Genomic DNA, 19,821 nt, shown 5'->3' with positions numbered 1-19,821 from the left:
TGCAGAGAGTTGAGAAAGTTTCAACGTTGTAGAGGTCCGTTTCTAGCCAGGGGTTGAACTCCTGGTTGGAAACGAATGATTAATCCAAGAAATTTGACTGTTCTATAAATAAAAATCAGAAAGATGAATCAAAAATACCGAAACAATAATCTAGGCCAAAGTAACGATTAACTTAGCGCAAGGTGTTGATTTTTTAGCAGGTTTTTGGGACATTTTTTTTCCTCATGTTGGATTGATTAGCGTGTGCGTTAATTTTAGCAGCTGATAAAGTGCTGGTTAATTTTGGGCAACCTTTAGGCCATTCAAGAGTTCATCCCACTGCCCACTTTTGAAAAGAGAAAACAGTGTTCTTTCTTTTCAAAAGTGGGAGAACACAGACTCCCCTTGTATCAGTCATAGTAGATTTTTGGGCTCTCAACTCCCATATTAATGGTTTCTTTCACAGTTAAGTAATAAGTATAATGGGTGGTGTTCATCAAGCTGACGAGTCTCCGACGAGATCTGACAAACTTCATTGCGACACTTCGACGAGTTTCAACGACATCCTCTTCATTGCAAAAAGCAGGTACAATTGCGGATCTATCTAAATTCTAATCACTGGTTTCGATTTCCCCCTATTGTTGGCGATCACAAGATAGATCATTTTTTCATAATGTATCATCTTTAATTCAAAAAATAAGTATTTATTTAAAAAATAAGTATTGGCGGATTCCACTAATTGAAATAAGTATTTTTTTTTTTTTGAAAAGGAGCTTATTTTTTGAATTAAAGATCATATATTGTTAGATAATGACTTGTCTTGTAAAACATTCTTAAAAAATAATAATCTTTAGCGGAACGGAGCCCTGTGTTTGGCATTGAGATTTTTGAAGGAGGGTATAAACATCCCAGGTGGCTTTATCCCAAATTTGCTGCCCAATTGGATGCGGGATGAGTTTTTGGAGAATTATTTATGAATGGTATAAGATAATAAGGTGTATTATTTTTTGGGGTGAGCCCAATTGATGTGATTTTTATAGAGGTGGATAGAAAAGTAGTTGGTTTGAATGGAGTATTAGAAAGGGGGATAAAATAGTAATTAGTTGGGATAGAAGATAAGGAATAATGGATGATGTAAAAAGCTGTCAAATAACTCTTTTGCCCTTGTGGAGTCTAAAAGTTAGTTATTCATTATATTAATTATATAATTGAATAACCTAATAAATTTAATTAGTTTTGGACAATTAAGAAAATCGTGAAAAAAGACAATTTAGCAATAATAATTTATTTTAATGATAAAATAATCAATTTAATAAGTTAAAAATTAAAAAAAAATTAAGTGTTTTATTATCCATTTTGGTATTTTTAAATACAAATTGTAAAAATGTTAAGTTTGGTTATTTAAATTTTTTTTATAGCTTTTTTTTTTTGTTGAGACCTAATTCATATCAAAGTAAGTATTATTAATATTGTGTTCTAATTAATTATTATGTTCTAAATATTTTGTGGCATGCACATATCCAAGTATTAATTATTGTGTTCTAAAGTCTTAATTTGTTATTTTGTAATTTGTAATTTTTTGTTCTGCACATATCCAAATAATTTTTTGAAATTGTTTTTATATATAAAAATATGGTTAAAAAATTAAGTTCTCCAATTTTCAATCCGTTTGAACCGGTACGAAAATCTTATTTTTCTGATCATTTTATCCTAGAGAGACATAATAAAATTGTCTCTAGAGCTCTCATAATTAAGTATTTGCTTTAGGACTCTATGAAGTAGAAACTTGAATATGAAGCCCTAAAGACAAAATTTAATTATGACCCTTTATAATAAAATGATTAAAAAATAATATCTTCACACCAGTTTAAATGAATTAAAAATTGGAGCAAGAGCGGCTGAAAAAAGAGCAAGAATGGGTAAAGAAGGCGAGGAAGGTGCGCGTAGGAGTAAAAGATCAATTGCACTGAAAATTGATTACGAAGCCCTGGCTTCTAATTTGTTACTCAATCTTGTGATTTCTGTCTATGAGCTAAAGATCTTGGGGACGGTTGCTTTGGCTGCCCGGAAGAGACCAGAGAAATTTAGGAAGGTATTGTTGAAGATTTTGACATGACTTGACGCGAAGTAGTCACATGAGATTTTAAAATTGTAGAGGTATATATGCTGTTGAGAGTGAGAACAGGCAAAAGGAGATTCATGAATCCATCAATCACTTGTCGAGAACTTCTTGTCTGGCTGAAACTTAGACATCTACCCTTGAAGACTAGCCTCACACTCAAAGCTCATTCAAGGTAGATGACAATATTAATAGAGTCCTGCTACGTACACAGCAGATCTGTGCACAGATTGTGCACAGATTTCATTGTGGGGCCCACCACGGATTCCACACAAATCATCCGAGCCGTTCATTAAATGTAAAACATTTTTTCAAGTGTCCCCGTAAAAAATAAGCTCAATCCAATATCAATAGGTCCAACCATTTAACTTTTCATTCAGATTTTTGGATAATGAAAAGTTATATGGTTGGATCGAGCACCTATAGGTATCGGATTGAGCTTATTTTGTACGGGGACCTTTGAAAAAATATTTTACATTTAATGAACGGCTCGGATGATTTGTATGGGACCCGTGGTGGGCCCCACAACAAAATCTGTGCACAATCAGTGCACAGATCTGCTGTGCGTGTAGACTTTCTGATATTAATAATCACAGTTCCAATTTGGGATTTTTTTCTTTCAATTCAAATTTGCAGCATTTGCTTCTACTAAAAAAAGAAAATTAATTTCCAAAAACCAGCTTTAACCGGGGGCAGTCTAGACAAACTAAGCGCAATGCAAAAAATAATCACAATTCCAATTTTTCCTTTCGATTCAAATCACACCGTTTACATTTAGAGAATAGTAAAGTTGGACCATTTCTCTCCCTGAGAAAGCGTGGAACCTACCGAGTAATTACTACATCTTCTTTCTCGTCGAAAAGGTCTCTGCTGGACGAAAGAAGACCCATCCAAGCTGCCTCCCGTTGAGCATCGATCAAGGGCAGTGTGGTTCTTGTGCTATGATAACAGTGTGGATCTTATGCTATGATAACTTCTGTCAACTGTTATGATGCTTTGCTTGCAATCAATACGGATTCTGCTCCTCAAGGATTTGCCTATCAAGATTTGGTGAATAAAATTACCAAGGTGATGCCGCAAGCGTGTGAAAAGAAACCTAACAAAGTCGGATTTAAGGGGACTTCTTTAATAGGTTGCTTTCGCTATATGATGAGGTATGTGGTTGGGTTAGCAAGGTTGAATCCGTACAAGAGAAGCTAAAGATACGACACCAATTAAAGGTGATTCAAGAGTCTATCAATTGCTTGCCGAGAGCTTCTCCTCCTCCTCTAGTTACTTCTACCCTTGAACATTATTAGTCTAGTCTCATACTTAGGACTGTTAGTCGAGATCGAAAAATCGATTGAAACCGAAAAAATCTGACCGGACCGAATTTTTCAAACCGATCGAATAATTTCGATCCAGTTTCGGATTGTAAAATTTTATAAACCGGAAAAATAATTTCGATCCGGTTTATGTGTTTTAAAGACCGGTCAAAACTGAACCGGTTATATATATATATATAAACATAGGGGAGGGGAATCCAACCCTAGAAGGCTAGAAAGATCTCCGTTCTCTTTACCACTAGGCTACCCACCCTTTTGGTGTATATTGGTCTAATAAATATATTTATTATATTAAATCAATCATATATATATATATATATATATAGATAAACTATTTTTATAGGCTTAATTATGTTTTTATGAGTTTTTTTAATCTATTGGGCTCAAAATTGATTCTTTTTTGTTGGGCCCAAAAAAAGGGGTAGAATTATGGATTTTTGGTTGATATTTTGTGGGTTGAATTGTGGATTTTTTGATGCGCTGGGCCCAAAATATGGTCCATGAATGAAAACCGGATAAACCAGACCGAAATCGGTTAAGCCGGTCGAAACCGGACCATATTATCTTAACCGGTTCCGGTTTCTAAAAATCTCAAACCGAATAACCGGTTTCGACCGAAAAATACGCCAAAACTGGTCGAAACCAGATCGGTATCACGCCTACTGATACTCAAATCTCCATTGGGGAAGATGACATCCCGAAACTCCTCCACTTTATTGGAGAGTAGGAGGATTATTTAGTGTTGTTGAAAGTATTTTTGGATAAAGAGGTATACTTGAAATAAGAGGGTGGGGAAGGAAGCACTTCTATTGCACTCAACTCAAACTTCTTTTTTTACTTGACACAAAATGAATAGAAACCAGCCATATTTAAACTACTCCTTTGAACGCCCTAGATGCTTTCTCACAAGATAATATTTTGGTAGTTTCTTGATTTACATATCGAATTTTTACTCAAAAATATTTACATATTTTTCAAGATAATATTTAGTTAGTTTCTTGATTTAAATATCTTTACTCAAAAGTATTTACGTATTTTTCAAGGATATTCTAGATCTCTTCTAGAAGCTAGATAGTCTAGATCTTCAAGGCTATATATTGATATCTCCTTCAATAATATCTTCGATCCTGGTTTTACTGGGCTTGACTTGGGCTTTATTTAGTTAGTCGTTGCCTCATATACTATACACAGGTCGCGGACAGAAGACAAAAAATGGTAAAAGCCCATGCTCCAGCCTAGACGATTTTTCGGCCCAACCGCGTCTGGTAGAGGTACAACGGAGAGCAACCCAAAACCCAACACCGTCCATACACATCCTGAATTGCCATTGGTTCCTAATTAGTCCAACATATAAGTTTCATGACCGAACATTTGTGCTTTTCAAAATCGCACTCTCATAGTTTGGCAAAAACTTGGCACATTTTTTCTTCTTAGTGAACTGATTTTATGAGACGGAGTGAGTATTCGTTGTATGCTCCCAACTGCAAGGTAGAATACTCAGTGTGGGCTTTTCACCTCAATGATCCGAGCTCTTTCTTACAGATTAATTGTCCAACGACAAGATCATATCCAATTTTAACATAATCATATCTGCTGCATAAGACAGCGTTTATTCGATGTGACTATATATTAATACTATCTGATTTGTTTATAAGATGATGATCTCACTCTTGTTGATGGTTTTTTAAAGTCAACCACTAAAGATGAGAGACTACGACAGCAATTAATTAATTCCATGCGGATAAAACTTTTTTTGGTGAAATTTCCTTACAGATAAAAACTTAAAATAAAAAAAAAGAAAAATGTATGCTGACAAAAGATTAATAAGAAGGTTTGAAGTATGTAAATATCACATCAAACCTCCTATGTGCAGCAAAATAAGCCCAAAATAAGTGCTTATATTATTACAGTTAATCTGCGCAAAAGATGGCCGCTCTACCCACCAAGTGTCAGCATGCGGATGGAAGTTTTTTGCACGAAAAAGAGAAACAAAACACAGATCTACTATGTCCAAATATATGAAAACTAATCATCCAAAGATTTATGGGCACGGATCTAAATATAGATGTGTCTGAGATCGCCCAATACGCTTAGACTCACAATGCATATCAAATGGTTAATTCCAAATGCGCCGATAAAAAAAAAATGGTTTCGAATGCATCTATATTCAGATCTGTGCCCATCAAATATGTTTATCTATCAATATTGCTTTCTATATATAAGGGCAAACCACAAAATAATACCATCATGAAAAGTGAATGAAATGCTCTTTTCTTGAGAACCAAATGTCCGGTCCGGTCCGGACCAAATTACGCGTGTCACAACTAATTTCAAGACCTTGAAATGACCGGACGAAAGTCTCTTTTACTGAAAATGAAGCTCGATTCGAATCTTACCAAACTATATCTTACTCTAACCTCTACTGAAGAAAAAAACAAAAAACACAAAAACATAACAATGAAGGAAAGGAAATGAGAGGAAGAGGGAGGAGATGGGAAGTGAAAACTTCTCTCTAGGGATTTTGGCTTTTATAAAGATTTCCAAAGTTGTGCTAGGACATGGTTTGATGCTAGGGTTTCGGGCAAGAGGCAGCAAGTGGGTGTCCTACGGTCAGGAGTTCGGGCAGAGTCAACTTGGGCTGCCCGGGAAATAAACTAGTGTATTTTGATGTATGGGTGACTGGATCGAGCTTATCTCTTCTGTTTCATTATTAATTAATATGAAGGAAGTTGAGAAGTGTTTGAGACACATGAGAGTTGATGAATGCTCACTACAGCTCCCAAAGTTAGTTCGGTTGATTGGTGGGTTAGTTCTCTACACAATTGACCATGATTCAATTCTTGAGTCAACCCGCAATATGATAATTTTTTGTAAATTCTCTAGTCCCAACGTGAATAGTCTACCTTTGACTTAATTAAAGTAAGTACAAGTTCATTCAGACACCCCTGACTGTCGGATGGGGAAAAAAAAATGTTCATTACAGATCAACGATGGATACACCATAGAGGTCCAAGAAGCACATGCATTGGGCAGGAATATATCGTACGCAATATTGAATGAGAAGGTATATGCTGTCTGTTGAAAGAGTACTATAGGTGCACATTAGACACTCTTTCAGTTGAATATTGCTTATCTTGGAGGATTCTATTTGGGGATGTCTCGAAGTATTTTTTATTTATTTTGACAAAATCAAAGAAAAAAAAAGAGTAAATCTTTACAAAATAACTCTCACAAATAATTAAAAATAGTGTGTAGTGCATAGAATAAAGGGTAATGCATGCTTGTAACATGTTTGAAATCTAATATTATCTTGGAAAAAGATGTGCATTAATATTACATTGCAACTACCCATCCATCAGTTTAATCTTAGCTGACTTTCACTGCGTGCACATTGCAACTCTCTCTCTCTCTCTCTCTCTCTCTCTCTCTCTCTCTCTCTCTCTCTCTCTCTCTACATTGCAACTACCCATCCATCAGTTTAATCTTAGCTGACTTTCACTGCGTGCACATTGCAACTCTCTCTCTCTCTCTCTCTCTCTCTCTCTCTCTCTCCATACATAGACAAAGAAAATGTATATTTTATGTACCTAAAAATCCTGAAGATACCTAAAAATCCGGAAGACTGCTTTGGGCTTCTTTCTCGAGTTCTGTCGTGGTCCAATGTCGTGCTTCATCTATTTACCCCAAAACCACTTTGGACTTGTAAGATTTTTCCGAAATAAGGTATTCTAGTTAGCTTGCGTACACCTCTAATTAGTATTTCGAGACATTGAAATAACAACCAGACAAGAAACTTCCGGTGGCCAAACTAGCAAGTTGGCCCAATTGTCCCAATTGTTCGGGTGCTTGGCTAAATTCACTTAGGGTCAAGGGTTCAACTCTTGCCCACCATTGACTTGCTAACTCTCTTAACAAACATCGTATGAATTTTTTGCATTTCCGCAGAAAAACAGAAAGAAAGAAGGTATCTGCACTATGAACAGCTTTCATTGCCAAAAAAATTTCCAAGACACTTTTCTTCATATCTACCACCACTGTTTCTACATCACAAAACCCTCATGGTGGCTTAGACATTAACCGCTGCGCAAGAACCACACCTCACCATGCCCAAAAGTAAGTTTGCACTGCCCGAAACATCAAAAGTATCACCCCCTTGCATCGACTCGATCGGGTGTTCATTGACGCCACCTTCCTCTTCTGTCTTTGCCGACAATCTCGTTGTCAAAATTTCGATGATTTCTTATATTCCTTGGTTTTGCTTCGTTCTTTCTGATGTCATGGTCTCATCCACGCCCAATTCCATGTGCAGCCACAGTTTAACGACCCTGGAGAACAGATTCATTAAGTGCAACAGGGGATGTGTGGAGTAATTTATTAAAGAGAAGAAATATTTCCACAAACATACATCATTTATCTTTCTTGACTCTGTTCAACAGACGTAATTCAACCAACAGACGAGCATATTCACGCTCTGCATCTCGTAGTTCATTTTTAAGCAGCGTCACCTGCACGCAAACAAAGAGAATCCCATCATATTAAGTAATATTTTCCCTTCCATGCCCCGCTTTGGTGAGAAGTTCAACAATTTTTCATGCTCTCGTTTGGAATAAAAGATTTTGGAGCTCGACTTGGGGGCCGAGCATTTATTATTAGGTAAAAGTTTCTCTGGAATTTTGACGATAGACATGCTCACTTATGCAGTTGTTTGGCTACGAATGCAAGATGCTATTATTCCATTAAGGTTGTAGTATCTGAATCCAAAAACTGAAGGTCGCCACGATGCATTGGATACAAGCAGATAGGTACCCTGCACCCGATTGCATACCAAGTAATATTCATATACTACCAGTGAACCTTTCTATGAGGCCACATGATAAATATTTTGAGGTAAAAGACGACCTCTTTTACTTAATCACTTTCTAGTTAACATAGATTAATACAAAGTTATAGTAACTATATTATAAAGTTAAACTCACTATATTATTCAAGTTTAAATATAGTATTCACAAAACGTATTTTGTTGGCATTGTCTGCCATTCCCTATCCTAGCTTCTTAGATTATAATGTATGTGACATATTCGTATCGTATATCCATATCTGCTGTATATGCATTGGAATGTATACTTACAAAGAAAACTCCATGGAGTTCTGCAAATAGGTAGAATTCATCCTTTTCAAAACTCAAAAGCAGTAAATTTCTTAACCCCCATATACTTCACAGTAATCCATCTTGAAAGATGGATTCTGACTTTGAAGCTTCAGTGGGCAATGCCAAACCATCCAAAAGTGCAGGACATTTCCAGGTTATCTTACTAAAAAATCAGAAGTCAAGATGGGTGGACATCTAAGTACAACTGTACAAGCTTCGTCCACATAGGCACATACAAGTGAGAATCAGTTTGAAGTACCTTGGAATTAAGTACTTCCTCCTCTTTCTCAAATTCCAAGCACCTGGAAAACAAAATGAAAACATGTAACAAACCTGAAAATTTACTTTCCAAAAAAAAAAAACCTGAAATTCTATTTCAAACTATGGTAATTACTGCACAAAGTCCAGAGAAAAAAAGGAAAAAGAAACCATCTATATAGTCAGAAATCATATATCTTTTCTCAGAGACGGCGACGGCAAATCCGTCTGGCAAGTCACAATACATTTCCTCTGCCGGTAGAAATCTATTGAAACTATAACAAACTCCTCCTGACGAAACTCAATTCTAATATACTCACTGTGCTCGGAGCCTCTTGTTTTCTTGAAGAAGGTTCTTGGCTTCCTGATCTTTCAAAAGATTTGAAGGAGGGGCAGACTACAAAAAGACATGAAAAATGTTGTAATTAAAACTCTATTCGAAGATGATTGCATCAAGCTGATTGAAAATACAGTTACCCGTAAGTTGTCTAGCTTATAGTTCAGGTGGCAAACAAATGTAGCATATCAAATGAATTTCCAACTCAAACCTGTATTCCATGATTGGGGCCAACATGAGTTACATTGACTCCTTCTCCTTTCCTCCTTTTAATCGTTTCACTTTCTTGTAAATGACTCTGTTCTCTCCTCTTTAATAGCTCACCTGTCCAGGTAGAAAGGAAGTGTATGCTAGAAAGATTGAAAAGGTTGGCAACCAAAGGTTAAACATCGTATTTTATCGCAACATTTACCTTGTTGGGCGTTCCTTTGAATGTTGGGAAATGACTGTCTAGGGCTTCCAGTTCTGTGCCAAAGAGGAACAGCAGAGGGATCCCTATTCAGCACAACAGGTTGGTGCATGCCATTATGTGGTCTCTGATCAGCTGACAACGCCGAAGTAGTTGGTGCTCGAGGCTTTTTCTTAACTTGATACCCAATGAGTCCACAATGGTGATCCCTGCGGATGTTAACCAGCAGCAATTGCCGTGTTACAAACCGAACTACATGATATTAATGCCACATTGTTTAATTTTTTCGTTGTATTGTTCCACAGATGTTTAGACAATACTCTCTCTCCCTCCCTCCCTAACAACTTAAGTTTTTGAAAGAGTTCATGCCAAATAATAAAATAGGGTATTAGAACAGGATATAGATCAGGTGTTCAAATATTACCGCCTACTTGACAAGTAAAAAACTTTCAAGTTTTTGTCTTGTTCATGGTCACACGTGAGGGGATTTGTTGCAGGAAACAACAAAACAAAAAAAATTACCGCTCTAACAGCTTAAGTTTTTAGATGGGTTGGTGTTCATTTAAATAGAAGTAAAAGACAAGCTCCACAGCCACCCCCCACCTAGAAAATACAACTATTGAACAGAAAAAATTCATCACTAGTAAACACTGCAAATATAAACCGGCAAGGAAAAATGAAGGGAAAAGAAAGCTCTTGAGATTACTCTACAGAGCAATGAGAAAACTCCGATCAGTTTATGAAGACTCAATTCACAATGTAGCGTGCTATGCAAACTAAAAAAAAAAATTGAAAGACAAACAGTTCAGAACTAATTTAACCAGACAAGCTTCCATGACTAGAGACATAATCAAAGTAAATCTGTGCATAACAATTTGCTTACCAGTATTCCCATGTCATCTCCTTCAAGCGGTATTCAAGCTTTTGAAAAACAGATGTTTTCTCAAAATCTTGCTTATTGTGGGTAGGCTCAATAAAATTCGCTTCCAGAACACCTAACCAAAAATAATAATTCTCTAAGAACTGCTAGAATTCAACCCAGCATTTACATGTAGATGTGAGAACGACTATTTGTGTCCATAGAAATGTAGGCACAAAAAAAAAACAAAGAAGGAAACAACCAGAACAAGAACAGCTTAAAAACGAAACTGAGAGAAAATGGAAAGTGGTCTAGAGAGGCTTCTCACCAACAACCCCCCTGCCTCTGCTGTCACTGTAGTTTACAACATGCCAAAATGGCTGCATGAAACATGATCACAAAGATGCAAGATACTGTCAGTTGGAAGTTGACTACATACCCTATTAACATGCTTTATTGACTTAAAACAAGTAAAAAAAGAAAATGAAAAGCTGGATATTTTGAATGCCATGACTTCTTTAGGAATGATGGCATTAAAAATTCACGAAAGGCTCATTCGATATCTTATATAACATCGGAGGCTATAATCTTTGAGTAAGATTTATTCTTCAAAAGAAAACGAAAAATTGGAATAAAAAACAAGATTGCGAGATTATTGATCCAGATTCCAGATCACTTGTTAACCCCTATCGACATTAGAAAGACCACATTTTGCAAGTAATCTTAGGAAGGGACAGAATGCAATGATGGTATATAGAAGCTAGTAAGTAGTAACACAATGCAACTAAGAAATAGTGACAGAAAAAATGGAGAAAAAATTGTCACCAGTATCAAGCGGTTCTTGTAGTAGACATTGAACCCATGTACATCAACATGTGGCGCTTCCTTTAGAAACCCAATTGTCGTGATAACTTCACCCTGCAAGTTAACCGAGAGGTCGGTAAAATGAATGATTTTACTATGGAAAACATTCCAATGCATGGATGTGGCATAAAAGACCAATGATTGTCACTTTGGCACACAACTCTAATACAGGATAACAGAGGTACAGAGAAGGAAAGCGCGCGCGTGCATACATTGACATAGGATGAGAATTCAAATGTATATGCCCAATCCAAACACGAGTCTGAAAATATGAATTCCCAATACTAACAGAAGAGAAAAGGAACAATTAAAAATGCATGCTTCTTTACAAATAGAGCATCCCTGTTCCTCCAAATTTAACCATTATGAAACTTCTGCAAAATATGACTTCTGAGATAAAACCTCAGTTCTGTAAGTTCAAGTTTTCGCCTACACAACTAGTTTATTACTATGATCATCATGACCTTATTCGTGTCCACCACTTGCAAACAAAACCCTAAAACTAGTGCTCGACTTCAGTCTACATACTGGACAGTTGAGAAGGATTACCGTCTGATTACAGATATTGAGACGGACCGAGACAACTATCCTTGCATCTACAGCTTTGAAAATAGCATAACACAAAAGTTCAAATTGCCAAAGAAGTTATCGAAACAACTTGAGAAGTCATATGAGATGCATGACAGCAAGAGACATTAGACCACAAAATAATGTTTCTCAAAAAAGACGAAACATAAACAGTATTTGAAACCAACCTCCACACATCCACCACTGTGAGGTTTGTACAAGATAAATTCTGGAAATTTGAGGTCCATAGCAATATTGTGATACACAACAACTTGTCCACGCAATATTATGCTGAAACTTTCAGGTATTCGCAAGTACAAGATGGACAAATATACCTGTGAATAGTTCAGGAAAAAAACTAGTGAGACTTGACATATAACTTATTACAAGTCCTACAACCTACACTTACACGGAGGGAATGGCGGAGTCGGTTAGCTATGTGCTGTTCTTTTACTGTCCGATTAATACCTTTCGCCTTAGTTATGGCGTCCCCACTCACAGAAATATCCTGCAACCACCACAAAACAAGTATCAACAAGTAGAAAATGATTCCAAAACATAATTCAAGCACAAAAGACAAAAAAAAAAAAAACTACTTTAACCTCAGGGTCTGAGTCGAAATCCAGCTCCATTGTACCCCCATCAGTTAACCATAAATTGTAGATGATGATTTTTGTGCCATGATAACCAATGTCATCAAACTGCTCATAAAATCAAAAACCCCATGAAAAAAAAAAATAACAAAAGAAGTTACCAATGCTGCAAGAAACATCTAAAAACTACCTTACGTTTCATCCCACCAACACACTACCCAAAATTAATACACATATCAAATTCCATTCTACCATTCTCATTTAGTTGAACTCAACTTTACAATGGGTAGCTGTTGATGGCTCTTATTTCGTTGTTTCTATCAATACAACCTCCATCTTCCTTGTATGTTACCATCAGTCACCCAAATGACACCACATCAGCTTTATTCTGCCATGCCCATGCGGCAAGTTGTGTTTCTTTGCCAATAACAAAGTGTAGATGTACTCCATTATAATATTCTATTTTTCCATAAAACATACTTCTCTATAAAACACAAGCTCTCTACCCTTTTACAGTCATTTCTAGTGGACAGGTCATATGAGGAAGAATAGAATAGAAGAGTCCATGAATCTAGAAGAAACTACAACTACTCATGGAAGACCAAGAAGATGAGTCAACGAAGAGACGAAATATAACACCAAAGCAGCTTTGAAGCAGAGAATCCTGTTTTTAGTTGTTGTAGACACAGATATGGCTCTAAAACACCATAATACATATGGGGCAAGTCATGTGGGCTCTATATTTTTCCGTCCATACTTTTTTCTAAGATGAATAGGGGCAGACCTCAGACATATTTAGAAACATCCGGGACAAATTGAAAGTATACTCGCTATAAATTTGCATTCCGCCGTTGATGTCCAAACTAAGTTGCAATCATTTGTTGATGAGGTTAGTAAGTTTGTGAATTGTTCTTTTTGATGAATCACAATGTAGGTGATTTGCTCCATAATGCATTGAATGATGTTTATTTTATTCATCAAGAGGTTATTCAATCAAATTAGTGTCATCTTCATTCTTCTACACGTATGTGCACGTTGTATTCGTATTCATAGCAGGTAATCCATTTTTGTCCTAAGTCATTGAAAATCATGATGTTCCATATCCATACCCATCTCATGTCAGTTTCTGTTCTTCTTAGAACAATTTTCCAAAATAGAATATGCAACTCCATAAGTTCCCAGAAGGTAAAGATCTTGTGAGTTACCAATTGGAGTCAACAGAATACACATAAACCCTCAACTTAAGTCGATGGGTCTTTGGGAGCCATATTTCGAGTTTTCGTCTCTGCCTATGGGGTAACGTTTATGTCAGCACTTTTCCATTGCAATTGTGTGGAATTTCTATAAACACATTTAGAGTGGAACTCATGCATAAGAAATAAAGACACAATAATTAAGTCAAACAGGTTACAGCGTCCAAGAATTTGCAAGCAAAATGCTGAAGTTCATTCAGGAAAAGGCAGAAAACAACCAATAAATTACTCCCTCTGTCCCATAAAGTTTGGCATTTTCAGGAATGCATGCCATTTTTAAATTGCATATATCTTTCAATCCATAATGTTTTAGGCGATTTTTTGAACTTTGTTTAATAGAACAAATTAAAATCTATCAAACAAGATCCATATTACTTATAAAAAAAAATTATGGATTAAAAGATATAGTTAATTTTTTCTTAGGGCTGGAATAGTGAAAGTGCCAAACTTTATGGGACGGAGGGAGTAAAAGCCAGATAAGCTAATGTAGTAGCTTAAGCAGTCACAAAAGTAAGAGGATTGCCAAGAGGTGAAAGAGGAAGCCTCGATCATTTCCTAAGCTCAACGGATTAAAAGATATAGTTAATTTTTTCTTAGGGCTGGAATAGTGAAAGTGCCAAACTTTATGGGACGGAGGGAGTAAGAGCCAGATAAGCTAATGTAGTAGCTTAAGCAGTCACAAAAGTAAGAGGATTGCCAAGAGGTGAAAGAGGAAGCCTCGATCATTTCCTAAGCTCATCAGGACAGTTTCCTATCATGTAATTAGCCACAGAGCTAAACAAATCATAGGAATTTAACACACAACGCGTTCTGACTTCTACGGGGGCGTTTAGTAACCATTTTGTTTTCAGTTTTTGGTTTTACTGTTTTGAAAACTAATGAAGAAAACTTGTTTGGTAACATGTTTCTACTTTTTTGTTTTTCATAAACTTTCTTACATTTTTTTTTTTTGGAGGAACACAAACATAACAAGGAGATCCCGATCATCTCTCTCTCTCTCTCTCTCTCTCTCTCAATGTGCTTGGGAAGATGGGCGGTGACTGTATATACTCATCCCATAGATGGGCAGGCTTGGGAAGATGGGCGGTGACTGTATATACTCATCCCACAGATGGGCAGGGTTCTGAAACTCAACCTTCCAAAACAAGCATCTCAATTTTGTCTTCTGTTTAAATCTAATGGCTCAATATACACATTTACCAAATCAATGAACGGCATAATTCTTTTTTCATATTACTCACTCCGTTCCAATTTAATTGTCCACTACGGTTTTGCATACATTTTCAACGGCTTATATCTCTCAGCATATATTGCTAAAAATATGCAATATAGATCTTGTTTGATAGATCTCAATTTTTTTTATAAGACGGCGATTTAAAAAACATAAACCATAATATACGTTGAGAGATATAAGATGTTGAAAATGCACGCAAAATCGTAGTGGACAATTAAATAGGGACGGAGAGAGTATCTTTACAGCTTTCCCCTTCTCTTTTTTTCCCTTACCCTGATTATTCTCCCTCTTCAACCAAAAAAAAGGCTTTTATTTTTTACTGTTTACAAAAAAAAAAATTACCAAACATGTTTCTTGTTTTTGATTTTATAAAAACATAAACCTGATTCTATTTTTAGTTTCTTAAAAACAAAAAACTGAAAAGGCGACCAAACGCACCCTGAACATTTTCAAAAATAAGTAACCCGAAGGATAACAAGATACACAATGACAAGGACTAAAGAAAGGAGCAACATAACCTAGTAGAAACTGACTTGTTTCAGAAGTTCTGCTTCTGTCGAATAAGGAGACCACTTCAACAGCATGGAAAGATTGAACATGAAATGTTCTTCATCATACAGGTCTAGGGCTTCAAATGTTCCCGTAGATGCATTGAACTCATAATCCACCTTTAACATACACAGTGAGTTGAGAACTTGAGCAGGAAATTTATCATACGTGATTAAGATAATATGTATATCATTGTGATTAAAACGATAACAAAAGCATCCAATAAATAACTCATAACAACCCAGAGGACATAAATCTCCAGCACAGTAAAAGGGGTCAACAACCTAGTTTCACTAGGCCAACCAGTAATATGTGGTCAAACTCCATTTGTTCTTCTTCTCTGAAAAGTTCTATTACGAAATTGGATGTATACATGAAACTGAAAAGAAATACTTGTGGGAAAATAATGAGAGAAACCGAACATAAAAGTATGTTGCAACAGGGAAATAAAGTGAATTTTAGATCCCCTGGGTGGGGCACTAGCATGACACATGTTTTTTGTCATTGAGAAAACAAACAAATAATTAGAAAACGGGAACTTCAGTAAATAACCCCGAAGGAAAATTTTTATGGTGAGTACAAACAACTCTAAACGATATTCATTCTGTCATAAAAGTTCCCCAACAAGTCATCCAGAAACTGATGTAGAGTGTCCAAGAAAAAAACCTAAAAAGCGCTTGACATGCACAAACCAACTAAAACAGATGGCCATACTCACCATTGGAACTACTATTCTGTCATGGCCCGTTTGCGTCAGAAATGTATATGATAAAAGACCAATGCTTTGGGTTAATTTCCTGATCACAAGATAATGGCAAAAAAGGGAAAGGAAAGGTTCAAAAGAAATGACAATTTGATAAGAAAAAACAAGTTATTCAGGCAAAATAGAAGAAATTAAGAGTAAAGAAGATGAAGAGGATCATTGTTGAACTCAAACCTTTCCTTATAGCAGCGGCTGAAGACAATCACATCTGCCCCAAGTCTCATAGTGCTCGTCTTAAAGCCATTTCCATCTAAAGGAATGAGTCAACCATTTAATACCCAATGTTTAAATAAACGATTTAACAAACTGTGCCCATTGGGTCCTTACACTGTCCAATGGCTGATTTTGATTTCTTATCTGAAAATCCAAAACTCAAGCAATGCCGCATTGCTTCTGGGTCCATTCCACCACCGTCGTCTGATTGCACATTCAATTTGAAATGACAAAATTTAGTTAATTTTTTCCAAATACTGACAATGTGAAGTATAATACTCTAACTCTAGCATTTATCATCCTTCCACATGATTTACTGGTACAGGAAGCTAAGTACCTTGAATTAACAAGGCCGGATTTCCATCCCTTGGGTTTGAGGTTTTATCTACATTGACAAAGGTGGCCCCGTTGTGTATCTATCAAATAGATTAAACATGGAATGCAAAAAAGAAAAACAGTTAACACGGCTAGCATGAAAAACGTGACCATGGAGTTTTCCACCATAAACAGTAAAAGCAAAACACTAAACCTTCAAGATGCAACCATGATCGTAATTTATGTTGTAAGAGTCAATCCAGACAGTCTATCTGTTTGGTGTCCAATTTCTGGGTAGAATTTAAGTACAATGCATCTAAATTTACAGAGAGTTCCCTTTCCCCAAAAAAGAAGACATGTACAGATAGTTTGCACACAATCTTTACTAAGTCCATCTGTTTCGCTCTTCACCTAGTTCTCAACTCTTCACTACCCCGTTTGTTGATAGGGTTTCAATTGGATGGATGAGTTCGCAAGATTGGATTACATTCATAACACAACTATTTTTACATAACTTAACAAACTAAGAGAAATCAATCCACAGTTATTGGAAGCAGGTGGTTTAATTATGTACAATAGTTATTCTCCAAAAAAATGTATATTAGTTGCCAAATACGTACATTTTGCGATTCAAATCTTACAACTTGAGTTTATTCAAGCTCCCATGTTTGAACCAGAAGAGGACGACCTGAACCAGTCAGTGAGACTGAACCGAAAGATGAATTGGTGAATCACGCCAATGTATCAATTCACCATTGCTTCTGTCGAATGGTTCTTTTGAATTTAGATCCTTTTTGCCTTTACCTTATTGTTAGAAAATTGTAACTCAAAACATTTTGAGCTTTTATGGTTGTTCTATTCCGTACTTCCTCTCTGTTCCCCCTTTTATCGTCTTGGGCCGACCTTTTTTACAAAGCTTCCTATTCAAATTTAGCTTTAGCCATGTTTCTGCAGCTGTAGAAGGAACCCTTTGGAAATAATTCATAGATAGGGTCGGGATTTCTTGATGGCTTTCAGCACTTCAATCCCTTTGGAGCGAGTTAATTGGTACTTACATAAAGCACAATATCAAATCACCATCCTCGAAAAAGTTTGAGCATATGCAGCTTACTTATTTGAAATTTCAGGGTTTCATTTGTAAATAACTTCTTGAGAATTGGAGCTGTACAAAAGGGAAAGTACATATCTAGTGACCTACAGAATCAATGATTTGGTACAGCGTTGAGTATAAGTTTGGAACTTGTCAGGAAAATTAGCGCCGTTACAAGTGATATCAGAGCCCAAGGGTAGGCCAAGCCATCGCACATGAGAAGTTGCCAATTTTACGAAATTATCTCACATTGCAATTTGAATCATTCGAGCAAATAATTGCACAAAATTACGTAACAACACAATTAACAATCTCAACTCCTAGTAACAGTTTGCACAACATATTACCTCATCAACAGCATTATCAAGCAACTCCGCTATGGCTGCAAACATGAGGTTACATACGGCATTAGAGATTGAAAAAGTTGCAACATGAAAAATGCTGTTAAAATGAGTTATTGAGGGGTGAATAGGATGCGGTAACATTAATTGGAACATGTCAAATCTGTACATACCTCCAAAGGCCCATTTATGTGAAGTGGCATTTGAATGAAGGAACTTGGGGTGAATATGTAGATAACTACTGCCATCTGTAACCAGAAAAAATATATAAAAATATAAAAAAGAAGACCTGTCAAAGTGGACCATAAATGCAACAGCAAACAAATAGGTAATGTGCTCATGTGTGTTTTAACTTGATGACCAGAGCAAACATCAAAGTCGAACTTAATCTTGGATATTAGCACAACCAAACATGATGATGAGTTAAACCACCAGGTTGAGCATTTCAGTGAGTAAATTTCACTGTTTTCAAGCCCATAATGAGATGCTCAACTTATGCACACAAAGTTACCAAGCCATCATGTGAAAATCCATCCAAGATAAAGATAAAATTCTCGATAGACGAATACTTTTAGGTATAGACTTCGAAGGAAGCCCCTCGTCATAATTTCCTGCTTTCCAGAATTGCCGACAGATGGGGGCTGAAGAAATAGGTGATGCAGACAAAAGACTTCCATCATTCATTGGCGAGAGGCAATGATCCAAAATACTGGTAGTACTCTGACCAGTATTCAAACAGTTTAAACTTATAATTTCCACAAATTCTTCTTCTATAATGGGTTTTTGACTTCTGATGCTCGAGTAATTCAAATTTCTGGCACTCTTCTATTTGCATAGAGTCCCAAGCCAAATCGAGCTCCACTTTAACAGCTTACCATTGCTCCTTCTCCAAGTTCGTCATCGCTACATAAGTGAACAATGCTGCTTTTTATAAGTCCACAAGCTAACAATGTTTTCACAGTACTAAAAAAGAGATTTGGTAAACATATTGCACAAAGAAATTACTAAAGTTAAACGCTATTCCTAATCATCAACAGTTAAAATAATAAAAGAATTTATTGTATCCTCTCCTAAAGATGATAAAAGCAAACTAAACCTAATTGAGTCATAAATCTCAATCAATTACGGTCCGCTACATGAATCATTTTCCTCCATTAAGCTCCTCGTATTCAAAAAACTTGGATCCTTCCGAACTACCACCTCAAAAGTCAATTATGGTCAGCCCCTCACTTTAGTGTTACCGTCTACCAAAACCATATCAATCCTACCAACTACTGCATCAGCCAATCTGTGATAGACCTGTCCGAACCACCTTAATCTTATAATCTATCGGTGTTGCGGCTACACCGACCGTTCAGTTAAGGTTTTGATATAATTCTATCTCGCAAAGTCTCACCACACATCAATCTCAACATTCTTATTTCAGGCAGCTACACTCATCTTACTCACATGTTGCTCTTAGTAGCCCAACACTCCGTGTCGCATAACATGGTTGGCCTTGCATCAGTATGGTAGAATTTTCCCTTCAACATTCTCATTTCCACCAATTGATCCATCTAACTTGTACTCTGTGTTATTCGCGGAATACTAAAAAGAATCAACAG

General features: G+C 36.3%; 1 pseudogene; it reads right to left on the bottom strand.

Moving 5' to 3' along the window:
• Positions 1-7,392: 7,392 nt before the first annotated feature.
• LOC131335864 (protein MICRORCHIDIA 6-like) lies at positions 7,393-19,067 on the bottom strand (annotated as a pseudogene).
• Between the last annotated feature and the right edge of the window lie 754 nt (positions 19,068-19,821).

The sequence above is a fragment of the Rhododendron vialii genome, chromosome 8a, assembly GCF_030253575.1.
Source record: "Rhododendron vialii isolate Sample 1 chromosome 8a, ASM3025357v1".
NCBI lineage: Eukaryota > Viridiplantae > Streptophyta > Magnoliopsida > Ericales > Ericaceae > Rhododendron > Rhododendron vialii.
The sequence above is the reverse complement of the archived record's forward strand: the minus strand, read 5'-3'. Positions and strand labels throughout refer to the sequence as shown.